The sequence below is a fragment of the Canis lupus genome, chromosome 30 (assembly GCF_003254725.2).
Source record: "Canis lupus dingo isolate Sandy chromosome 30, ASM325472v2, whole genome shotgun sequence".
Classification (NCBI taxonomy): Eukaryota; Metazoa; Chordata; class Mammalia; order Carnivora; family Canidae; genus Canis; species Canis lupus.
Window position 1 is genome coordinate 14,176,666 of NC_064272.1, and position 23,788 is coordinate 14,200,453.

General features: G+C 40.5%; 1 protein-coding gene across 12 annotated transcripts in view; it reads left to right on the plus strand.

Moving 5' to 3' along the window:
• The window catches only part of SEMA6D (semaphorin 6D), a 171,871-nt gene that overhangs the window by 96,091 nt on the left and 51,992 nt on the right, over positions 1-23,788 (plus strand). For 5 of the 12 annotated variants that reach the window (XM_049104158.1, XM_049104166.1, XM_049104164.1 and 2 more), the window contains exon 1: positions 20,184-20,516. The exons of 1 other annotated variant lie outside the window; for it this stretch is intronic. The gene's annotated coding sequence lies outside the window, so the exon portion shown is untranslated. Of the gene's footprint in view, positions 1-19,768; positions 19,789-19,808; positions 19,913-20,183; positions 20,517-21,357; positions 21,600-23,788 lie in introns of those variants that run through there. 6 more of the 12 variants (XM_049104163.1, XM_049104165.1, XM_049104169.1 and 3 more) reach the window with 4 other exon arrangements.

Genomic DNA, 23,788 nt, shown 5'->3' on the forward strand with positions numbered 1-23,788 from the left:
TAATTCTTACTTCATAGGTTTATTATAAAGATTAATATTTGTAAAGGATCCAATTAAGTACTTGACACAGTAGGGACTCAATAAATGGAAACCACTATTATTATTATTATCATCATCATTGTAATCATCATCATCATGTAAGTCCTACCCAGGCCCCTATTATTATGTAATAGTATGCTTGTTTCATAAGCATCCGATAAGCTTTTGTAAGATTATCAGATAATCACATAGAGAAAAGGATGTCTTTATTCTTCCTTTCACTCTCACACCAGGCTCAGGTTTTAAAGAATGCACTAGGATATGTCAACTGCACCCTCTCCCCGCTTGTGCAGGAAAGGCAAGGGCAATGCATATCTGTGAACTTGCTAGAAACAAGGAAACAGGGTGTAGGGACCTGAATATCTCTCCTCATTTTCAGAGCAGAGAAGCACAGGAAGGCAATCTGTGTACAGGGTATCCAGTTCTGCAATCTGAGGGTTAGCAGTTACCCTGCTCTCCTGAAAAGAGCCAGTCCTGCCTCACTTGCCTCTCTGAACTCCCCGTAAGAACTTCTCAGGACAGCCAGGGTCCAGGGCACGATGGTTGGCTGCCACCTTGACTCTTGCCTCTTCTTTTCTCTCACTAGCAAACATTGTGGTGTTTGTTTTCCTAACTCATTGGTTATTGACAGATAGTCATTGGATTCCACGGTTGATTGTATTTTTACTCCAAACTTTGCATTTGTTTTCAGATAATACTCCAATAAACCACATTGGTTAGGATTCAGACCCCAAAACTTCTTTAGCTCATTGTTTCTCAATTGTCCATTAGTCTCTATCAAAATCTCTCTTCCCATAGTGAGGTCTGCTGATTTAAGATTATCCGTAATTAATTCAATTCTGTTGCTGTTTAAGCCTTCCTCGCTTTTCCATCTCAATCCACCTACTCCTTCTATTCTGTAAGCCTCCTAACATCATCTTGAATACACACCCTTATCATCTTACTTCTAACACAACTCTCCCCAGGGGTAGTGACGTTTGGTAGAAAATGTTATGACTGAGTGTCAAGAGCCATTTCAACATGGTGCTTACCTAACTCACTAAGACCAAAGGATCGCTAACTCCCCTAGGCATCAGTTTTTCCACCAGGAAAATAGAAAACTTGACCATGGATGATCTTTAGAATCTGTTCAATTTTGAGTATCTTTTATCAGAAATCCCTTGATCTTTAATGTATGCTTGGAGGAACTATGTGCACTTTAATAGACATTTTCAATTATTAAAATATGAGTTTGGCAAGATCCCTTTGGGATTACAGATATTTTGCATAATCTATGAAATTTAATATTTGAACAGTGCTTACAGCAAAGTGGGGGCTTGGTCAATAAACATATAAATGTAAGCTATTTTAGATGTTCTCTCCCTATGTAACCAAAGGAATAGACAAGGAAATGAGAAAACGAGGGCCTGTGCAAGCCTAGATATTATTTAATAGACCAAATGGTCAAACTACAATGGCAAGAACAAAATTTTATAAATGCTTTTTGCCTCTATGGCAAAACCTCTAGCAATAAAAATAAAACTCTCTTAAGACTTCCCCAGTGTAAGGCTACTAAAATCTTCCTAGCAAGGAAAACTTCTCAAGAGGGGAATTAAAAATTTTTTGATGTAGATGGGACCTAAAAATGTGAATCTACTAAATGAGAAACATTTATAAACTTGATTGTTCTCTTCCTGTGTGGAAATCACCTGTTACTTTTTCCCTTCTTCTGTTTTTCCTCTGGTGTGGCTGATTCCCATATACAACATAGAAATAGGTGGTGCAGAGGTGTCTGGTCCATGTTGTTGTACCCATGGCCGGCATAACTCATCAGTCAGAACTCTTCCCCACGTGTCCTCGTGCAGCCACAGCATCTTCAGTGATGCACTATCCCATGCAATCACTGTCTAGCAGAATTGGCACAATATATTACACCTACTTGCTCCTATGAACCAGACACTATCTAGGTCCCTAATGGTATGGTTTTCCAGGCTCTGCTTTAGCCTACCACCACTGCCGAAGTAGTAGTTCTGACATTCTCCACTGTATAATAAACTTAAATTTAAAGTGGCTGTGAGAGCAGAGGCAGGCAAAAGGGAAGCAACTATGATTATAAAAGAGGGAGAACAGGAAAAAAGAGTAATCCCTAAATTGCTTTTTTTATCCTATCTATGTAATTTATTGAACATCTACTCTGTGCCCAGCCTCATGAAGATGTAAAGGGTAAGCCTGTGCCAGCTTTTCAAAGACCTTTATTTCACTTCCTTTATTCAACACTGTTCACTTAGCACCTGTTATTTTCTCTCTGAAACAAATTTCCATCTAATCATAGGATTTAGGTAAAATAACACAAGACCTAATATTTATTGCCAGCCTACTGTGTGCCAAGCATTATGCTAAGTGCTTTGCCAGTGCTGTCTCATTTAGATGTTTAACAACCCTATGAAGATTGATATTACTATTGCTATTTTAATACATGAAGAAATTAAAACGTTAGCATAATTTTTCCAACAACTATAAGGAATAGAATTGGTACATAAAAGTGGCTTTATTTGTCTCTGTGCAGTGTTCTTTCCACTACACCAGATTACCTCTAAAAAAGACCCAAACCTGAATCATGAAAACATAAGCTACTGACAACAGAGAATAGTGACTATCCCTCCAAGTCAGGCCTAAACAAATAGTTTCAATTGACCTCTTGCATTTAGCATCAATTCAGTAGCAAAGGGAGGGAAATATTTGGGGGAGAAAAGAGAACAGAGGAAAAGCAAGAACACACAGTTCAATATATTCTTACTTCCTAATCCCCTTCTTATAGCAGAATGATTGTCAGTCTCTCCAAAATTGATTATGATACAATTTGTGTGTGCATTTAAAGAAAAGGAGAAATGGAAAGGTTTTGAATACAGTCCATGAATTTATTGCTAATAAAACATTCTTATTTCAAATTTTCATGTACAACTTTTTTGAAAAAGACAGTCTGTTGAAACATTCTCCAAAAGAATTTCTACATTCTAAAGCAAGTATATGCATTGTTAGTCAAGTGGTTAATGTTTGCTCCAGCTAGCCCATTAGCTTTAGCTAACTGTAATTTATGCCATGGTAGAGTTGTATTTTATAGGCTATCCTTTTGTTTTTCAGTTTTGGGGTTCCTTGTGTATCATCAATAAAAATATTTTCACGCTTCTTTGTATAGGACGTGAAATATAATTTTCTTATTTAAAGTAAATGCACGCTTCTTTGTATAGGACGTGAAATATAATTTTCTTATTTAAAGTAAGGGCATATTTGCATATTTGAATGTTTGACATAGGCTAACATTATTAGTTATGTCATAATATCAACAATATGATACATTTTGATCAGCTATGTGAACTTTCACATATATTACTGCTCCTATGGAAAAAGAGAAAAGAACCCATCATGAGGCAACTCACTTTGTGACCATTTCCAGAAATTTCGTGCAGGGAAAAATGAAGCCTATGAAAGATGACTCCTACCTTTTGAAATTAAAAATGAAAGTAGAAAATTAATACAATTACCTAGATAATTCTGGGAGGGAATTACATCACTAATGGAGATATAAATAACATTTGGGTCCGATACTAAACAATGGCCCAATTTTCTCTCCCTCTCTTTTTTGGAAAGAAGGAAAGATGGGGTAGGCTTATGTGTGTATATGCATCATATATCAGAACATATTAAAAGTTTTACAAGGCTTTAGATTTTGCTTAAAAAATTAAGTTTTTTTTTGCTAATAAGATTAATTCCTTCTTGATAAAAAGAGAAAAATTTCTGATAGTCCATGGAAATGTAAGGAAGAAAGAAAATTACCTGTTTTAAAACCATTTTTAACATTTTTATTTATATATACACACATGCCTTATTTGAATTTTTTTTAGTTTTTTTAATTTATTTTTGAATTTTGTTTTTAAAACATGAAATCATATGAAATAAACTGCTCTATAGTCTATCTTTATCTTTTAGTATGTAGTAGAAAGTAATGTCCCATCACTTTTAATAGCTGTATAGTATTTCACCGAATATACCATTATTTAAATATTCCTCTAATGATAGATATTTAGGTTGTTTGAAATTTATTGCTACCATAGATAGTCCTAAGTATGTGCAGTAGCCTAACTCTTTTTTAAAGAATTAGTTTGGAAAAAAAAAAAAAAAGAATTAGTTTGGGCAGCCCAGGTGGCTCAGCGGTTTAGCGCCGCTTTCAGCCCAGGGCATGATCCTGGAGACCCGGCATCAAGTCCCATGTTGGGTTCCCTGCATGGGGCCTGCTTCTCTCTCTGCGTATGCCTCTGCCTTTCTCTCTCTCTCTCTCTCTCTCTCTCTCTCTCTCATGAATAAATAAATAAATAAAATCTTCAAAAAAGAGGATTAGTTCATAGATATGGATCCTCTGGTTGAAAGAAAAGTACATCTTACATTCAGATATATGGTGCCTAATTGCTCCCAACAATAAATACAAGGAACTGTATGTCCCCATACATCCTCAACATTGGGTTCTGCTAGTCTCTCTAAGTAATGCTAAACTTACAGAATATGAATGATAACTCATTGTTTTAATTAGCATTTTGATTACTTTTTAGAGTTGATAGCTTTTTAGTTGATTGAAATTATCTGCTCAATATCATTTTTCCATTTTATTATTTGCAGTTTTTCTTATTGAAGTGCACTTAACATATTAAGGATAATATTCTTTTTCCTGCACAATGATGAACTTAGACCCCTACCTCACACCATATAAAATTAGCTCAAAATAGATCATAGCTCTATATGTAAAAGTTAAAACTATTATACTCTTAGAAGAAGACATAGGAATAAAGCCTCATGATTTTGGATTAGGCAATGGCTTCTTAGATATGACACCAAATGCATAAGTAACAAAATACAAAATAGATAAATTGGGTTTTATCAAAATGTTAAATTTTTGTGCTCCAAGGGACACCATCCAGAAAGCAAAAAGATAACCCATGGAATGAGAGAAGACACTTGCAGATCATATATCTGGTAAAGGACTTTTGCCTATAATATATAAAGACCTCTTATGATTCATTAATAAAAAGACAACCCAATTTTTAAACAGGTGAAGAATGTAAATAGATATTTCTCAAAAAATATCCAAATGGCCAGTAAACTCATAAAAAGATGTTCAGCACCTTTAGTCATTAGAAAAATGCAAAACAATACCACAATGAGATGTTACTTTACACGCACTTAGATGGCTTAATCAAAAGACAGTAACAAGTGTTGATGAGGATATAAAAAAATTAGGATTCTAATACATTGCTAATAGGAATATAAATTATGCAGCCAAAGTGTAAAACAGTTTGGTAGTCCTTTAATAAATTAAAGACAGTGTTATCATAGCAAGCCCACTCCTAGGTACACACCCCCAAAAATGAAAACATGTATCCATGCAAAATCTTGTATATAAATTTCCATAGCACTATTATTCATAATAGCCAAGAAATAGAAACAACTCAAATGTCCATCAACTGATGAGTGATAAACAAAATGTGGTATATCCATACAAAAGAAAATTATTCAGCCATAAAAAGAATAAAGTACTGATGCATGATACAACATGGATGAATCTCGAAAACTTTAAGCTAAGTGGGAAAAGATAGATACAAAAGGCCTCATATTGTATAATTCCATATGTATGAAATGTCCAGAATATGCAAATCTACAGAGACAAAAAAGTAGATTAATGGCTACCGGGGTCAGGGGAAGGAAGGGATAAGGAGTGACTGCTGATGGGTACAGGGTTTCTTTTGGGGGTAATGAGAACATACAGGAATTTGATTGTGGTCATGGATGCACAACTCTATCAATATACTAAAAACCACTAAATTGTACACTATAAAAGAGTGAGCTTTGTAGTATGTGCATTACATCTTAGTACAGCTATTATTTAGAAAGAAATAATAATCCTTTTGTTTTCATATTACAGATGGTTTCTAGTTGGTGTTAAGTTTTATTGTGTTTTTTTACTGCATATAAATTTTAATTTTTTTTAGGAAAAGTATCAGTCTCTTATCCTCTGATCTTTAGTTTTGTGTCATATTTAGAAACTATCTTAGGTTTGTGGAAATAATCACTTATACATTTTTATAATCTCTTCTTAAAATTTAGATATATGATCTATTAGAAATTTATTTTTTGGCAGACAATGAAATATGAAACGGGATTCTAGCTTTTTTCTTTTTCTAAAATGGATCACCAGTTGCTTCAATCTGCTTATTTAATAATGTATCCTTTCCCTGTTACTTGAAATGCTACCATATTTATATTTTAATTTGCATATTCATGAATTTAATTTTATATAAAAATTTGTGTCTATACTTGTACTCTGTTCTGTTTACTTGGATGCTTCCTCCTGCATCACCACAGCATTGTTTTAGTTGCTGTAGCTTTAGCATACATATTATTGCTCAAGCAAAAAAGAGTTACCTTCTATATCCTGAACTATGTAGATTAGTCATGTATGATGATTCTAAATGTTTTTTAAAGCAATGTTCAACACACCCAACACCCACAAAATAAAGTACTGGAAATTTAATTACAGGTATACTGTATTTCAAGATTAATTTAGAGTTAATAGACATATTTGTCGAGATTTCTGATGTAAGAATAAAATCTGGTTCTTCATTTAATCATCTTCCTTTACATTCCTCTGAAGAGCATTACAGTCTTCTTAATAGAAATCCAGCACATTTCTTTCCAAGTTTATCCTCAGGTAATCTATCTATGTTTCATTTGCCTTTGTGAATGTGATATTTTTCCATTATATGCTGCAATAATATTTGTGTGGTATTTGGTATATGGGAAGACTAGTGATTTTTGCATCATTTTATAAATTACTAAGCTTAGTAAGCTCTCTTATTCTTTCTAAAACCTTTACAATGTTTGTCTCCTTCTTTCTAATATTTATGACTATATTTTACTTTCTTGACTTACTGCTTTGGCCAGCACATTCAAAATTATGGTATATTATAGAAGAACTTGATGACTGATATCCATGGATTTTTTTAAAAGAGGAATTCTTGCATTTTACCACTAGGAACTTGTTGAATTTTGATATGAATGGCTTGTATTTTGATCATGTTGAAGAATTTATCCTATTCTGTTTTTTTCTTTCAGAGCTATAGTTAAGGTATATTTAAAGTTTTTAAAAGATGTACAACCGTAGTAGAAATATGTTCACCTTTCTGGTAGTATTCTCTGTGTTATCATTTAAACTGTCCATTCAATAAATATATATTTAGCCAGATAACTGTTCTAAGCACTAGGGATACAAATATGGCTTTCTAGCACTTCCTGCTAAAGGCAGCTACTTTCACCCTTTTTATTACTCTGAAGAACTTACAAGACACAGTATAACAGTGGATCACTAAAGTAATGATTACTCAATGAGAGAGAAGAGAAGGACACTAGAGGGATGGATCATAACGGGGAAGGAAGAGAGGAAGCAGGTATGACACATAAGGTTTAACAAACATCCAAGTGATTCTTATCTGGCCAACAGATTGGCCACTGAACTTGGGTAATATCTAACCTTAATATAAGATTTTACAGTTTTACTCTATAAAACCTATATAATGTTTTCACAAATGTTGATTACTTTACTCCTAACAATAACCTCTTAATAAATATGTCAACGTTGCAAAAGAGGAAACTGAAATTTGGAATTGTTAGGAAACCAAAGCTAAGCAGAAAAACAAAACAAAACAAACAAAAACCTGTGCACCTACCCTAATAAAGTAATTGAAAAATAATAAAATATATGACTTAATTATTTTAACAATTTTTGACAGAGGTTCTAGAATTCTTTCCTGATTTTTTGCCCAGAAGTTCACCATTTTCCACTTTAACCAGAGAATCTCCAGCTGATCACACCAGGCCATCCCAACCAGTGCTTTTCTCAGTCCTCTGAATTGCAGAAAAAACTAAGACCAGTCCTCTGTGAAAGCCCTGTGTTCTTGTCCCACATTGACTCATGCTGATTAAGAGGCAAAGATGGGTCCAGATTGCTCAAATTGGGTCCAAATTTCATGTTGCAGTATGAAAAATGTTGGATTTCTGTTAAGCTCTCAAGGCTTAAGGCCATTACCAGGGAGTCAAAAATCTTTGCTGGGTAGTCATACTCCTGTGGCCTCAAGCCAACAACAGGCTACTTCTCCAGAGCGGGGAGTTTCTCAGTCCCAGGGTACTTTTCCTAATGGTCTTCATTTATACAATACACATAGGAGACCGTTTGGGCAACAGGGTGTTGTATTTTTCTACTTCTCTACAACTTAAGGAATATCAGAGGAAGAAAAAGTGGAAAGGGAGCTCAGGGGGCCAGATCAGCAATTCAGTCTCTGCTGAAAACTGCTCCAGATCTCCCTGCTAAAGTGGAATCTTGAGAGCTCTCTGGCATATTAAATATTCATCAAAAGCCAAACACTACTTTTTTCAACATTTGACTGAATAATACAAGTGTAGATTTGTCCTATCTCTACGCTCGGGTTGCTCAGATATACCTAGAACTAAATTATGGTTCTAATGAAGTCAGTTTAAAAGATGAAGAAGGAATCCTTTGTAGTTTATCCTTGCCTTTCATTTCCTCTTAATTTAACTGTAAACTAAACGGATTCATAAAATGTTTATAGAGGGTAATAAAGTGATGTTTTTAATACAAAGGTTGCTTGTGTAATTAAGCTTACATTCCATGACATTCTGTGTAATTTGAAATGGGTTGCATGAAATTAACAAATACTTATATCTATTTTATTTCTCCTTCCATTAATGGCAAATAATAAAACAAAAAGGGGAAAAAAAAGTAAGTTCCTGCCAATGTGAGTACCTACACTTCAGAAATTGAACCTGCAGATGTTGCAAAAGACTTTATCTTTTCCTTGGAAATGTGCTGTTAAATTTAATTAGGTTTCTCATTTGCTTTCCTTTTCTTTCATTTTGTCACTCTACTTTTTTTTCTACCTCCACCCCCTTTTCCCTCCTATTTCCCATAGGTACTGGGCGAGAACACTATATGTTTTTAATCTATATAACATAAATGAAGAAACTGATCAAATCCTATAACTATTACATTATTAGCTGTCTTGTCAGAAGTTACTTTGAAGCTCACTCCAACTATTAAATAATACCGTGATATTCATGGTCCCCACACTCACTTTCTTTTTTTTAAATAAGTAGAAAAACCTAAGGTTGAAGGATTTAAAGTCATATTCTATTTTTCCCACATTTTTGTAAAGAGAAGTGGCACTGATCTAATTTTTGTTATAGCATTTTATCATCAGGCTGTCAAGATGTGATTTCTTACTCTGAAACGATCCATATTATATTTCATGTTAACATTTCAAATTAAGTAAAATGGCGATGTTCACATTGTTTAAGATAATTGAGAGAAGAAACCACTGAACTGTATTTCTCTGAGTTGATTTAGGCTTCAGTAGCAAATACTGATAATCAGATTCTAATTATCCAATATGACATAGAGTGATAATGGCTTAAATTAATTAATTAATTGTTGGATACTTTTCTCATCTACATCACTTTAAGAAACATCAAATTTCCCTTAGCATTCTAAAATAATGATATTGAATAGGTTCACAAAAAGTTTTAAAAGAATGCATCAGCATTTTCTATAAAAGTGTCAGGTGGAAAAGATATCACTGAACAGCGGGCCCAAAAGGTATTAGATAAAGCATGATGAATTGCCAGGTCTGCTATTCCTATGTTTGTATGGACTTGGCAGAGAAATGGAAATCATTCTGTAATTCTCCAGTGTACATTTTCCATGTTGGAGGAAACAGTCCAGGAATGGGAAGGATTAAAGTTTCTCACCTGAGCATCTCTGAGCATGTGAGACTTAGGAGGGCATACAGGCTAACCTGGGTAGTTTGATAAAAATGAAATTTCTTCTTACTTTATTCTTTGTATTTAGCTCATTTAGATTTTGCTGTTCCTCCAGAACATAGAAAGTTTCCCCTGTCCACTAACTATAATTATAATAGCAATTTCTAATTTGCTGCTGCAAGGATACCATGCCAGCACTTTAAGCTCCACTTCTCCAAAGCCAAACTCAGTTATCCCCTCCGCAAACCTGCTTCACTCCCTGTGTCTCTTATAATAATACAACTTTTCTTAAATTTGGCCACACTAGGAAAACTTGGAAAGATCTCACATATCTCACATGGATAGTCAAGCATTGGCCTCTGGTATATACTGATTCCGGCAACCACTGAAGCCATCTTCTGCCCTGACCCCTACACTAGCATCCTTACTCTGAAACTCTCGCTTCTCTAAGCTCTTTTACCCTTTGACTTGAGCACGGTCTCTCAAAAGCATGGCCTAGATTAGGATCATCTTTTCTTTAAAAATCTATGGCTTCTAAACACCCTGAGAAAAACGTTCTAATTCCAGCAAGTGCCAATTCAGAAATTCCATGCTATGATCCTATCTTGTCCTTCCAGCCACATCTCTACTTGCCTCCAGGAATGCCAATCATGCTCAACTATACCATGCCCTCCCACTGTCTCCTGCCCCTCCTGTCCCCTCGGCCCACAGTCAGTTGGTTATAGTCCTCTACCTTTGACACTTGTCTTTCAATGTGCTTGGCTCAGCTCATATGACCCTACATCATAAAGTTTTTACAATACACACTGTTAGCTATTCCTCCTTTTTCTGTCTATTTAGAGCATTCTCCCTCTACTCTTGGATTTAGCACTTGCAGCATTCTGCTATGTATGATGTTAGCCTCATACATCTTTCTCTCCAGTTAGGTTGCATGCTCTCTCCATTCTATCCATCAGAGATCTCCGGGATTCCTATCCAGCAGCAATTTTGTACACTAAATACAATGACCTAGTTCTCCCTCTCAAGAAGCTCAGTCCACTAAGTGATAAATCGTGTTAATGATTCAATATAGTACGTGTAATAAGGAAGTCCAAAGGGTAGAGCAGTAGAAGATAGGTTGATAAGCACCAGATTTAGATTCAGAAGATTCAAGTTCAAGGTCTGATTCTGCTCTAAGTTATGATAAATAAATCTAGTTTCAGTTTTTGCATTTGCAAAATTAAGATTTCTACCACCTACTATTCTGTAAGAATCAAAATAAAAATAAATAACAGGTTTCCATTTATTCCATCACATCTAGCCTCTCCTTTTTCTCTACTCTGTGCCTCTAGAAATTGACTTCTAAGCAAGGGGGTCTTCCCCACATTGTCTCTAGCTTCTACTAGTTGCTCCTTCCTCTGGCTCCTTATGTCCTATGGGTAGTCAGGTGCTAAGGTACCTCTCTGTGTGCTTTCCCTGCCCTCTACCCACACCTTTACAAATAATTCCTTTATTAAAGGCACCTCAAATTACACAAGTTGAATGTGCCATCTGTTCCCTGCCAGGACACTGACTGATAAAGCTGCTTTTCAAACTCTAAGTTGCTGTCTAAACGCAAGGTATATCTCATTTATCTCTGCACAGTGCTTTACACAAAGCAGATTGCTGCTATTAATAACAAATGGTGAAATGAACGTATGCAAGGATGAATGAGTGAATGATCCTGCCGTCTTCCACATTAGTTACATTCTTATCTGGGAGATCTCTTATTGTCACCTTGATTGGATTTTGCAATGTCCTGCTTTGATATGGAAGGTCTTCTGTTCCCTTGGAACTCACTGTCTCTTAATGGAAACATTTTTACAGGTAGTCTGTCTCAACCCAGTGGTTTAACTTAATTTGTTTGAAATTCCCATAAATACACCCCTTCTATAAGCTGCACACTTACCTGCTATCAAAATGGATGACTAATTTGTTCATTTTTTTTTTATGTTTTTCGTTCAGCAACATAAGAGCTGGCAAATAAAAGCAAGAAAATTGATTATTCCCTTATTACATGGGAACTAAGAGCATATTGGAGGAATCAGTAGCCTGAGGTAGTTTTTTCAAAAGCACAATAAATACACATGGGGCAAATAATTGCCTCCGCTACTCTTTTCCTAGGCAAAAGTCTGGCCATTGAATAGGCAATCGGGTAGCCTCACCAAATGATCTAACAAAGATAAATCACAGAATTTAGGGATCTTTATATTTTCGAAGAGCTGCAATCTTAGTTGATTAACGTTTAATATTAATTTATTCCAGCTACTCTCCTTGTCTTCTGAACCCTCACACATCTCAACAACATCAGAGATAAACGTTTTCCTCTTATTTTAAATATAAGGTTGATGACTTAAAAATGAACTGACCCATGGAAAATATCTTTGGAAAACATACTTTTGAGTAAACATATTTAGTAGTATGCTTTGGTACTGAGTAGGTATTATTCATTAGCAAATAATTGCTTAACTGGAATTCTTAATTAAAATTTGTGATGAGAAATGAATCTGTTTATTATGTAATTATGACCCAGAAATTCAGAAAACATTGGGGGTAGTTTATGAGCACAATTCCAAAGATTTTAATATAGCAAAAGAATTCACAAATACTTTAAACAGGAATTCTTGGAAGAAAAACACACACACACACACATACACACACACGCCATGTTGTGTGTGGATCAAGATGCAGTAAGATTTGAAAAGTCAACTATTGAATACAATTGTAACATGGAAAGATTCTAATTTAATGGGTGTGTGATACTGTTAAAAGCCTCTAACCAGTCCTTCTGGACCTTTTCTGGGTTTTCCAGAAAGGCTCCAGCCAAACAGTTTCTTCTCTTAGCTTTATAATTGAAATACAAATTCAGACAGTGACAAACTCTGAGGCCCTTTTTTAAAGGTGTCCTTAGGAATATAAATTGGAAGTGATTTTCTTCAGCACATACCACAATTCAAACTTTTAGAAGACAGCCATGGAGGAGCTCATGCTCAACTACAGTAAATTGGACAATGTTTTAAATCCAACTTGGTTGCTAGGACCATCCCAGTAAGAAAATTCTGTTGTAAAAATTTATGATCCTTAACTGTTTTTACTTGCTGGCTACTGATGATGGCTTCTGGTTTCGAAGGCCAGAGAGATCTGGGGAGACCACTTTGTGGAACCAACAAAAGGTTAGACAAACAGCAAATTTCTCCTGAGCCTCCTTGTAGGACATAAGTGAAACTCCAGTAGCTGGGGCTGATGGAGAGACCATTACCTCCTATTACCTCGTTTGTGTCATTGCTGACTCAATGACACCATATCCCAGACTCAGATTTAAACAGTTGTTAGCCAAAGGTATCTCCCCTTGTGCTGCTGGCCCTTGCCACTTCATCACAGTTTATTATAATAAGGCATTTGGGATTTTAGACAACTCCTGTAATTACAGCAGAATGTGAACAGTGTTTGCTATTGATTTTTATTCCAGAATGTCAACTTTTTCCTGCCCCCCATACACATATTACCCTTCACTCCCTTGCACATTACCACTGTCATTTTTAAATGACTCTAATATGTTCGATATTAATCAAATGTCCACAATAGAAAACATCCTCCTGCGAAGGCAAAGGAAAGAGAAAATGTATCCTTGCATGCCTTGTTTGGAAAGATGAAAATTACCCAGAATCCTATTCTTCTTCTTTTTTTAACCAGTAGGTGGCACTAAGTGGTTTCCAACAATGAATTGACTCTGTAGTTCTAATGAACAGCTCTAATATATGTAAGATTTAGGGATTAGGATTTTTTTTTTCTTTTTTGCTTAAGTTGCCATCATATGCCCCTAACCATTAATTGAAACATTTGTAGCTTACCCAGTGGGGATTATTTTTAATATAAATTTGCATGCTGTTAAATAGTTGTTTTAATTATTATTTATAAGTGATCCAGAAGAGGTATACGGGGAATAGTATGCATATAATGTAGAGAAGGTTAAAGTATGCTATAAACCCTATCACACAGTTCCTAATACTAGTTTGTATGCAACAAGCAACAACTATCCAAGAATTAGAAATTGAAGCCCACATTTTTAACCTATCTTTGAGAGTGTAGTTGTGGGTTTCAAATATTTTTATTGCCTGTGTTATCCAAGACACATTGTTTTCCAAATGGGTGCTTTTTTCATTTTTTTACAGCATGGTTTCTTAGAAAGCAAATTAGGCCTGAGAGCCAAACAGATCTGTGGTAGACTCTAGACTCCATCATCTATGAGACTGGATACCCTGACAAGATGGTTAGCTCAAACAAACTTGGGTTTCTTCATTCCTAAATGATTCCTGTCTCTAAGAGTTATGGTAAAAATTAAGTGGATTCCATTGTAGCTCATCAGTATCTAGGATGTAATAAGTACTCAGTTTCTTCTCCCTTTGTTGATTTGAATTTTAACATTGGCTGAGGCAAAAACAAACAAACAATAATAATAGTAAGCAAGGGTGGAGTGGATACGAAGGAGAAAAAGTGAGGTTTATTTCAAAAGCACAAATTGGAGCGCCTGGGTGGCTCAGTGAGTTAAGCATCTGCCTTCAGCTCAGGTCATGATCTCAGGGTCTTAGGATTGAGCCCTGCATTGGGCTCCCTGCTCAGCAGGGGTCTGCTTCTCCCTCCCCCTCTGCCCCTCCCCCATCTAGTGTGCATGCTCTCTCTCTCTCTAAATAAAAAATCTTTATTTTTTTTATTTTTTTAATAAAAAATCTTTAAAAAATATATTTGATACCTGTGTTAAAAAATTAAAAAGCATATACTTTAAAAAACATAAAATGTTCTAATTCTCTACCACTTTTGATTATTTATATTATCTTGCATTTTTGTGAAGAGATTCTAACATTTAATAGCTATTATTCAGCCCCAATTCCTCAAGGTCAAGGGGTTGATTACTGTAAATTTGTGGAAGAGAAGACTCTGAGGAATTTACACAGAGCCTCAGTTTCCCTATATCTGCAGAGATGTAAGCTAGCATCCTCACATCCTAAGCACTCCTTCTCAAAGTACATATTATACAAGTAAGCAACTTTGACTAAGTTATCATCCTTTTGTTTGAACCTCCCTCTAAAAAGTTTATTTTGCCTCTGCTGTTTCAAACGATCTCTTGCCTGTTTTCAGAAGAGCTAGTATTATTAAGGGCTGCTTACCATTCATCTTTCTGTTGGTACCAAAAAAAGAGTCTGATTTTATTTGACTTAAGCACTCAGTGCCCTTCCACACAGTGGGCATCTGTGGGGTCATTGGAAAAATTAGATAAGTAACTGATTTATTATTTCCATAAATGCACAGTGCATTCCCTTTACTTAGACTGTATAGCAAAAATGGTTCATGCAAAGGAATAGTAATCAAAATGACTAAAAAGGCACATTTTTATCATTCCAAACATAAGCATAGCTGTGGTGGTATCTTATCATAGTACATAATAATAGAAATGAATTATGTCAGTAAAATCTTGAGGTTTAAGATTTACCGTGATAAATATTTTTCATTAAAGTGAAATATCTTGGCAGAGTCACTTTCATATGCAGACTGTTGACACAAGGAGGCCAGCTGTGCCCATGCAGATGCCGAGATTTGGGTCTATATTATTAATGATTTATCATGTCATGGAGAGCTTAGATTAGTTTTGAAAGCAATCCCTTGCCACAAAAGCACTTTCTATAATGTGCGAATGCAAGGAATACTATATGTGCATTCGAAATTAAAGTAATCACAGAAGCTGTAGCTGCCTTTGAAATTTCAATACCTTTCTTTTTATTTTGGAACATGAAATTCTAGATCCTAAACTGTATTATTCATTAAAATTCATGCAAAAATGTTATTTCCTATCAACTGGATAGTGAGTAGTGTGTGTATCTGAATTAACAGATACGCAGACAGAGATGGGGGAATGAAGGAGATAGAATGGAACAAAAAGCTATCGAAAACCTATTGTACACCAAGTGCTTTTGCCCTACGTCTCACATTTAATGTGAGGTTGGATTAAGTCTCCCATTCAATTCTGCAGGATTCCAAGATTGCACTGCCTTCAAGGCACGTGTAAGAACATTGGCTAATACTTATTCAGTGCTTGATGTGTTCCAGGTAAGATGCTAAACACTTTACATGCATTATCATATTCAGTCTTCATAAGACCCATTTGAAATATTGTTATCACCCCTGTTTCACAGATGAGAAGACTAAAGCACAGTGTAGTCAAATAAATTTGATCCCAAGAGAGGAGGAGCCTGGACCTGAAGCTAGGTTGTCTAATGTTTTAAAGCCTGCACCATTAGCTACTGCTATTAACTGTGACCTCACCATTAACCACTGTTAAAACTAAACAAGAGGTTAAGTTCAGACCCTACTTAGTTACTACCTGTGTGTGGTCTTAGGCAAGTCACTTGAACTCTATAAGCTTCAATTTCCTCTTCTATAAAATGAAGATAATAATAGTACTTGCCTCATAAAATTGTTATGAGTTAATATTTGTAAAATGCTAAGGATAGAGTTTGGCACATATTAAGCACTAATGCTTTGTGATGTAATAGTTAATGAGTTGTACTCTTTAATGATTGATATACTTTTATTTACTGTCACACACACAGATTCTCTATAATTTTCAGAGAGCTGTTATTCTGAAAACTAGATTGGAAATGAAACATAGAAATTAAATTCTGAGCTTTACTCCTAAAGAAAACAGTCAAACAAACGACTGTGAATTAAGTTACTACTTACCACTAATGGGAGATGTATGCAGATAACACTAAAGCATAATCATTGACAATCTACAGCAGTGAGTCCTTTAGGTATTCTTTCTGAGTGTGAAAAGAGCCAGATATCTTCCTTCCTTCTTTCTTTTTCTTTTTTAAAAGTTTATTTATTTATTCATGAGAGACACAGAGAGAGAGAGAGAGAGAGAGAGAGAGGCAGAGACACAGGCAGAGGGAGAAGCAGGCTCCATGCAGGGAGCCCGACGTGGGACTCGATCCTGGGTCTCCAGGATCACAACCTGGGCTGAAGGCAGAGCTAAACCACTGAGCAACCTGGGCTGCCCTTTTTCCTTTCTTTCTCTTCTCTTCTCCTCTCTTCTCCTTCCCTTCCCTTCCCTTCCCTTCCATTCTCTTCTCTTCTCCTTCCTTCCTTATTCACTCATTCAATCAACATCCTTACTAGGGTACTACACTTGCTCTGGGGATACAAGTGAATAAATCTCTACTCTGGAGGAATACAGAATCCAGAGATGACTATACTCTCTGGTTTAGCACATAAACTTGTGCGAGAAAGTTGTAGGCTCCACTATCTGTCCTGTTTCACAAGGATTTATCGAGTGCCCCCTAAATGCCACACACTGTGCTAGGCACTGGAGCTGTTGAGATAAAAAGGCGAGATCCCTGCAGATAAGAAGCACCCAGTAGGAGGGTTGCCTGGGTGGCTCAGTGGTTGAGCATCTGCCTTTGGCTCAGGTCCTGATCCCTGTAGGGAGCCTGCTTCTCCCTCTGCCTATGTCTCTGCCTTTCTGTGTATCTCTCATGGATAAATAAATAAAATCTTTTTTAAAAAAAAAAAAAAGGAAGCAACCAGTAGAGAAGACATCCTAAGCAGACATTTTCCCTTTAATGTGGTGAATTACATAGATGAACTTGCTGGGAGAGCACAGAAAAGAGGTGCTTACACCCATCCTGGGGCTAGTGAGAGGAGGGAAATTATGACACCTAGAGAAAATTTTTGGTAAAAGTGAAGAAAAGCCAGAATTAAAGTACCTGAAATAATGGGGGAAAGAGAACCCTTAAAAGCAGAGACACAAGTGAAGACAGGAGACATGAATCAGTGACGCGGTGGGGAACTGCCAGTGGCCACTCGACGCTATAGAGCCTAAAGTGTAAAGTGGGATGGAGTGTCAGCCTAGAGAAGTAAACAGGGCCGAAAGTTTCAAAGTAATCAACTTTTGATCAACTTTTGAAATCAACTGAAAGAACCAAATGCTAACAAACTGCAGAGAGTGTGTACTTTCCTTAGACTTCTTGCCACTAAATTCCGAATTAAAAGAGTATCATTTTCCTGACCATCAGATTCTGGGAAGCAAGGGAATGATAAAGCCCTAAGAGTAATGTTTTGATACCAAACAAAATATAATGGGTGTCTTTCTGTCCATGTCCAGGGATTGTCCACTTCTCTACTTCTCTCTCCCAGTGAACCAAACATCGGGATTGGCTCAGAGGTCTAGACTAGTATTTAGACTGCAAACACGTCAAGTCCTTGGTTCGAAATGACCTATTAGTAAGTACATCCTTCTGCAGCCTAAAAGTTTTTTGTTTTTTGTTTTTAATCCTGGATTTAAGAACACAGTGCCCGATAAACTGCACTCCCATGGGTGGTGCTCTGTAAAGTTGGCCATCATGGAATTACAGCAAAGAATTCAAGAATCTAAAGAATTAAACTCCCCCCCCCCCCCCAACAACACACACACACACCACCACCACCACCACCACTTGCTGCTACTGCAGACGGGACAACTCCTAAGCCTTCTGCCTCCAGGTGGGTGGCAATTTGATTCTCATCAAGCCACTGGTCACCCCCTTGCATCTTCATTCAGTGCATAGAGCCCTCTGCCTGCAGCGGGGCTTGCTCCCTTGATGGAGAAAATACGGAATGACTGGATGCCAGTAAAACAGGCACAGCTTTCTGGGTCAGAAGTTGGCTGGGGAAGGGCCCTGACTGCCAAGTAACTTGCAATGATGTCAGAGCCCAGCACAACCAGAAAACACCAGCCAGCCAGCCAACAAAAGCCTTAACAACAACAGAAAAATCACAGAGCTGCGTTGCCAAAGCTGTTCTTTCCGCCCCCTACCCCTTTCTTCGAATAGGAAGAACAGCAGGAAGAGAGTTTATATTTTAAAAGAATCTCCCTCCTCCTCCCTCCTTCTTCCTTTTGGTAACAAAGTGTTAACTAGTGAGAAAACAGTTCTCCGGATGAGTCCTGCCGCAGTTCCTTGGGGTGTCTTTTTTGAGTTCCTTTTCAAGCCTGTCGTGGAAGTTGCGGAAACAACTCAGAACAGGGTATTTTACCTAAATGTAAACATGTAACTTTGTGCTGGGGAGAAAGCAGGAACCACTGAGGAAAGGAAAATCCTTTCTCTGCCCCCTTCTTCTCTCTTTCACGGTAATTAACCATACTCAAATGAAAATTAAAAGTTTGGCGAGAAAGCTCTCTTTTTCTTTCTTTCTTTCTTTCTTTCTTTCTTTCTTTCTTTCTTTCTTTCTTTCTTTCTTTCTTTTTTCTTCCTTTTCTTTATTTTTTTTAAATAGGGATATCATGGTTCATTCCAGCCATTTAGAGCCCTCAGTGATTCATAATTCAACTGGAAATTAATAAAACACAGCCCCCGTTCTTGGAAACGAAGTTTGGATTAAAATCCTCTTGTTTTGGAATATATGGCCTTTTCTTTCTTTCATTTGTGACAGTCAATTTTAAATGATGTCACTTCAAGGACATTTTCATTTCTCCCACAACATATTACACGAAACACTTGCCTGTAAAACCGGCTCATTAGCCTGCAAAATTATACTGTACTGAATGGCTTTCATTCAAAGGAGAAATGGGATTTTTAGTAGGCAATTTCTGTATTTTATAAAGATAAAGCAATGTTTGATTGCTTCTCCCCAGCTGTTTTGCTTGGCGGTTATAAAGAGACGTTGGGAGGGGGCCGGGGGACCAGAAAGGTAATACGGGGGCGGGTTCGTAAAGGATGCGCTTGGAAAACAGGTCTCAGGTTAGGAAACCAAGGCCGAACTTTCGCAGAGCAACTGCGCCTGCAGCTCCTCCGGGCTGCGATGGTTTGTCCTCCGCACGTCTGGAGGAAAGCTCTGAAAAAAGTGAGGGAAGGCGAGGAGGAGGGAAGGAGGGAGGAAGCGAGAAGGCTGCCTCGCAGGCTGCTGCGGCCGCCGCGGGCTGGAGGACCGAGGCTCCGGGAGTTGCTGGAAGGAGCGGCCCTCGGAGGTGGGGAGAGGGAGGGCGCGCCGCGAGCGCCGCGGGGAGGGGGGCGCGGAGGCCGCCGAGGGGTCAGCTGGGGCCGCGGCGCCGGGCTGGGGGCCTCCAGGCGGCGCTCGGCGCGGGGGAGCGGGAGCGGGAGCGGGAGCGGGAGCGGGAGCGGAGCGGAGCGGGAGCGGGAGCAGCAGCGGGAGCAGCAGCGGGAGCAGCAGCGGGAGCAGCAGCGGAGCGGGAGCAGCAGCGGGAGCGCGCGGGCCGCCCGCGCCGCCTGCCGTCCGTGCCCGGGGGTGGGCCCCGCGCCGCGAGCCGCCCGGTGCGGGGAGGGAACCGGCTCCGGCTCGCCTGATGGGTTGACTTGGAGATGGATCGAATTACACCATTTGCCCGGCCTCGATTTGTTTTGCTCCCGCTCCGTCCCGCCGCCGCTGCCGGCGCTGCCGCGAGCCCTGGTGGCGGCGACTGTCAGGATCGTATGGAGGAAGCCGAGACCTAACGAGCAAGAGGGATTTTTCTTTCTTTATTCTCTTTTTCTTTTTCCCTGCGCGTGACGAGCTGGGGTCGTTGTTGTTGTTGCTTTTTCCTCTTTTTGCCAGCCGCCCCCGCCCCCCATGAGGTAAGACCCGCTCCTAATCCGCCGATGCCCTGGGCGCCCGGTGGGGCTCGGCCCCGGACCCTCGGAGCCTGAGCGGCAGCCGGTGTGTGTGCGCGTGTGTGTGCGTGTGTGTGCGTGTGTGTGTGCGTGTGTGCCGCCCGTGCTGCGTGTTGTCACTGGAGAGTCGATTTCTCTTCCAAGCAGCTCTGTCCGTCCGCCGAGCGGGGGGCGCGCCGCGGGCCCGACAGGCTTGGGGACCCGTCGAAACCGGCACCGCTGGAGGCGCAGGGGGAGGGGCACGTGGGCCGCTGGGAGGCCCCCGCCACTGTGCACCCCCAGCCCGGAGAAAATAATGATGGTAAAAACGGCGGACGGAGGGGGCAAGTAAAAGTTTCTTGCCAGGCACAGGCGGCTCCGCGCTCTCCCGCGCACCGTCGGTGGGAGCCGCGCCGCGGGAGGGCTGGGGCTCGGCGGCTGCAGCGGGAGCCCGCCCAGGCCGACCGAGCCCGCCGCCCCGGAGCGCACGCCGGGACCGTCGGGGTCGCCCGCGCCCGCCAGGCAGGGAGCCCCCGCCCGCGCCCGCGCCCGCGCCCGACGCCCGACGCCCGAAGGGGGCGCGCAGAGCCGCGGCCGCCGCTGCCTGTCGGTGCGCCCCCCGCTGGGGCAGCCCGCGGCCGCGCGCGGGGACGGGGGCGGGGACGGGGACGGGGGCGGGGGCGCGCTCGGGCGCCTCTGCCCCGGGCTCCAGCCCCGCGGCGGCCGCGGCCCGCCCGCCCCCGCCCCCGCCCCCGCCCCCTCCCCCTGCCGGCCGGAGCCGCCCCCGAACCCCCCCCCCCCCGGCGCCCCGGGTTCTCCCGCGGGCCGCGCTCCCCCGCAACTTTCCGCGCTTTGTTCCGCGGCTGCAAATGGTCCACGGAAGCGCCCTGGACGGGCTGGCGGCCGGGCGGGCAGGGCGCGGCGCGGAGGTGCGCTACGTCCCGGTCTCCCCATCACTTCTGCGCGGAAAGTGCTAAGGAAGAGGCGGCCTCGCAGGAGCCCCTTCCCCGGCGGCCAGAGGCGCCCCGCGGCCCGGAGGGAGCCGCCGCAGGGCATGGCGAGCAGAAGGTAGGGGAACTTTCACTTCCCGTCGTGACAGCGACCAGGGGTGCGCCTGGTGCGCGGGAACGGCCGCCGCCGCCTGGGGGGTCCCGGAGGGCTGACGGCCCCCTCCGTGGTGGAGGAAAGGCCTGGGTTGAACCGAAAGGTCATGAAGCGCTTGGCGTGGATGCGAACCGGGTTTGAGACGTTTCTGCCAAGTCGACTCTCGGGAGCACCGCTGTCAGGAGATCGTTGAAATCCTGAACTTGGAAAGAGCTGAATGTCGTGGAGCTAGAGGGGGACCAAGTGGCAGTATTAATCACAGCATTAGAGGAGCTCAGGCTTAGGACTAGGTGTTGTGAGGTGACCCATCAGCCAGCCAAGTTCCAGCATCCCACAGCCTCCCCGGCCCCAGCTGGGTGGCTTTCACACCCCACAGGGACAGTGGATCGTTATTATAGACGTATAGACTTGGTAAACAGTAATTGGACCTGGTGTCCGCCACTGTGGGCGCCTGTTTTCTCCTAAGAACAGCGGTAGTGTTTCCAGTTAATTGAGGGGGGAAAAAAAATGTCTAGAGTGATTTTCCCAAGAACTTCTGGCTACTGAGGATTTTAAGTCTGCAGTGACAAGTCCAGGTACTCTTTAAGGACTGTCCTTCCCTCTGCTTGGTGTTTGGAGCAGTAAAGTGGATCCTCTTGTTTATTTCGAGGCTAAAGTCCTAGAGGGAGGTTTAACATTTTTCTCAGCTGGCTGGCTGGGTCTCTCTTGTCCCTCGGCCTAGGAAAAATTCTTGTTTGGAGAAATCTTTCCAGGTTTTTGTCCTTGTAGAGTTGAGAAAGATCCTGCCTCAAGGTGAGGACTCTGCTGTCGTTTTGGTTTCATAGATGGTAGATTCTGATGCTGGTTTATTCAAGTTGTTAAGAAATCCTATTGCTCTCTTAGGTGTCTAACTCGGAAAATTAAGTTGCGCGTAGTCCTGCTTAATGTAGTGAGTGACAGGCATATTCGGTGAGGCTGGCAAATATTACACAAACATTTACCCGACTTAGATAAATAGAAATTGCCAAGTAAGCTCTGAGATTTGGGCCTATGTTCTCATGAACTTAAAACGTCTTAAGGTAAATAAACTATAGCCCAGCCATAGCTGGGTTTTGTTTTTTATAGTTGTTGTCTGTGCTCTGACTTGGGTCCCTAGAATGTGCTCTCAGCACGGCAGTTAAATAAATAACCCTAAGATTTCCACACTGTGTTGTTAGCAGACCGTTTTTCTTCCCCTGGCACGTTTAGTTAGATTAACAACCAGTTACTATTTCCTATTGGATCCTTCAGAATATTGCTACCTGTGTTTGCTTCTACTGGAGGTGCTACAGAGCTGACCTATTTTGAGGAACATTTCTGTGATGCAGGACAGTTTGCCAGGAATATTGTGACTTCTTCATCACAAACAGCTGGTTAACTTGAGTTTGATTTAGATCTGTGAGCATTCTGCCCTTTTGCTTCTCTCTCTCTCTCTCTTTCTCCCCCCTCCCTTTCTTCCATTTTTTGGTGCTCACTAATAGCACCATCTGGTCATGTCTCCCCTGGTTTGATGAATCTGAAAGATGGCCGTGACGTAAACCTGCTAGTCCTTAGAGTGAGCGCAACTCAGAAATCCATGGACTTCAGTTCACTGGCTGCTTGCTGCTCAGGAAGGATCTGTCCAATATCTGTGCTCTGGGTGAATGGGCCCCTGCATCCTCCTCTGGTGGTTTCTCTTGCTGGAAAGGCACACAGGCAAGTAAGCAGCAATCAGAGCTTTGATTCACAATTTACTCATAATTGTTAAGGACTTACTGAACCTGGAGAAGTTCTTCGCTTCTTGCTGCTCCATCATAATAAACGCTGGTAATTAGCTTAGTCATTGTTCCTGCATGTGAGTTTCACTAAGATACAAAGAGTGAAAAATGCATCTGAAAGAGGGTCATTTTTCACCATTCTGATGCATTTTACGCAGAGTTAAGAGCCTGGCTGAATGCCTAACCTTTATTGGTGTAACCGTAGGAGGCGAACTCTTTCCCTCACAGGGTACAGGATAAAATATTCCCTTTTATTTCAGTTAATAGACTTTCAGCCTGCACATTCTAGATTCATTCTAGAGGAAGCAAGAGGCACTTGGGGGGTGCCAGCCAGGCCGTATTTAGTGAGTACCTGTCGTTTGCAGGAAGCTATGCCAG